Source organism: Camelina sativa, chromosome 6 (genome assembly GCF_030686135.1).
Source record: "Camelina sativa cultivar CO46 ecotype springtype chromosome 6, ASM3068613v1".
Lineage (NCBI taxonomy): Eukaryota > Viridiplantae > Streptophyta > Magnoliopsida > Brassicales > Brassicaceae > Camelina > Camelina sativa.
The window spans coordinates 11,080,884-11,083,174 of record NC_141885.1 but is presented as its reverse complement, the minus strand read 5'-3'; the positions used below and the strand labels follow the sequence as shown (position 1 = coordinate 11,083,174).

The following is a 2,291-nucleotide window of genomic DNA, read 5'->3' as shown; positions in this document are numbered from 1 at the left end:
TTGTTCTGGTGTTGTGTTTTCATTCTCAGGTACCACTCGACTAGGCACTCGGCCGAGTACCTCAATGCAAACGGTCGAGTGCTTGTTCGAGCACCTGGTCGAGCACTTGTTCAGAGTCTCAAAAAAACAGAAGAAGAGGTGGAAATGGAACTACAACAAGATCAGATTGAACCTCCAAGAAGAAGGAAGATTGGTGATAGTGATGCTCCCACTACTCATACTCAGAGATATGGGATAGTGTCTCCTCCTGTCCACAACACAACCTTCCCAATCAAGACTAGTTTGATCTCAATGGTTCAGAGCAACAGATTTTATGGACTGCCTAGTAAAGACCCCCTTGCACATCTTGATGAGTTTGATAGGCTCTGTAGCCTTACCAATATCAATGGAGTTAGTGAGGATGCCTTGAAGCTGAGGTTGTTTCCTTTTTCTCTAGGAGATAAAGCACATCAGTGGGAGAAGACTCTACATTCTGGAAAAATCACCTCTTGGGTTGATTGTAAGAAAGTCTTCCTTGCAAAATACTTCACTAGTTCAAGGACTGCACATTTGAGGAATGCCATTTCAGGATTTCTCCAACAAAATGGTGAATCTTTCAGTGAAGCATGGGAGCGCTTCAAAGGCTACCAGAGACAATGCCCACATCATGAATTCAGCAGGGAATATTTGTTGTGTACTTTGTATAGAGGTGTTCTTCCCAAGATCAGGATGCTCCTAGACACAGCCTCCAATGGAAGCTTCATGAATAAAGATGTAGATGAAGGTTGGGACTTAGTAGAGAACTTTGCTCAGTCCAATGGCAATTACAGTGAGGAATATGATAGAAGCTTAAGAGAAGGTATTGCTTATGAGGAAGGGCATATAAAGGAACTACAAGCCTTAGATGAGAAGCTTGAGAAGCTAGATAAACTACTTCTAACCCAACAAAAGCATGTACCTGTTGTTTGTGATGATGAGAAGTTTATGGTTCAAGTCTATCCTCCACAACAACTCCAACAAGCTCCTGCTCTAGATCAAGAGATGAAGAGTATGCTTCAACAACTGCTACAAGGCCAAGCTATTGGAGATATGGAAAAAAGTACTAAGCTCACAGAGATGAAAAACAAGATAGACTCCACATATGGTGCCCTTAATATCAAGATTGAAGCTTTAACTTGCAGAATCCTTCACCTTGAGAGCAAGAGTGAATCTTCGTCTTCTAGACAACTCAATGGGACATCAATTTACAATCTAAAGTAGTATGCCACTGCCCAAGCTATCTCTCTCAAAGAACTACCTTCAAAGCTCACTGAGGACAGTGACAACCAAGTTGGGGAGAATTTTCTTCAACCAGAGCTGCAGAATGAGAAGAGAACTGAGCTTGAGACACCACTCGACCATACACTCGACCATGCACACGGTCGAGTGCCTGGTCGAGTGCCTGATCGAGTCATTGCTCAAGAATCTAGCAAGCCGGTTCGGTTCATTCCTCCTCCCTATCAGCCACCTTTGCCATTTCCAGGACGGTTTAAAGAGCAAATGCTGAAAAAGTACAAGGCTTCTATTGATAAGAAGGCATTGATGGTCTTGAGTCATGAACCTTTGTTACAAGATGTTGAAATGAAAGAGAAGCCACAAGTTAAAAAGCTTGAGCAGAAGAAGCCAACTATTGATGGGCAGACCTTCAGGATTGAAAAGAAAGGTCATGAAACTGAGTCTGAAATCTTTCAGGGAGTGAATGGGGTAGAAACAGAGATTTTAGGTCACCCGGCCTTCCACTCGACCTACCACTCGACCTGCCACTCGACCGAGCACCTTAAGTCACTCGACCGAGTGGTACCAAGTCACCCAAAATGCCCAGACTTCATCCCCAAGCTTCATCAACAACAAGAGCCAAGAAATCCTTCCTTCAATGGTCTGTCTAAGCTTCAAACTATCAACATTCTACATGATTCAGTGAGGGATTTAACAACTAAGGATGAGGACATAAGGGGGCAAATCAAGAAGCTTCATGGTAGAGTGAGAAGTTCCTCTCCAAACAAAGCAAGACAAGAACTGAGTATTATTAGCAGACACAGCTCTTTTAGCATTGACCCAGGAATAAGAAGAGCAATGGAATCTTTAAGAACAGAGGGGACTTCATCACCTCTCTATAACCCTTCCAAAGTATAAGAAGTATGCAAAGTCAAGCTTAGAGACTTTAAACAAGCTCACTTGGGAGGAAGTCCCAAAGGTATCCTTGTACATATTGGCTTTAAGTTTCTTGTTATTTTGATCTTGTTTTCTTTATTGTTATGGTTGGTCAGGTAGCA

The 2,291-nt window shown here is 42.6% G+C and overlaps 1 non-coding gene across 1 annotated transcript; it reads right to left on the bottom strand.

Moving 5' to 3' along the window:
- Positions 1–546: 546 nt before the first annotated feature.
- LOC147942421 (small nucleolar RNA R71) lies at positions 547–653 on the bottom strand. Its single transcript, XR_015560550.1, has one exon. It is a non-coding gene; the product is annotated as a small nucleolar RNA R71 (small nucleolar RNA).
- Between the last annotated feature and the right edge of the window lie 1,638 nt (positions 654–2,291).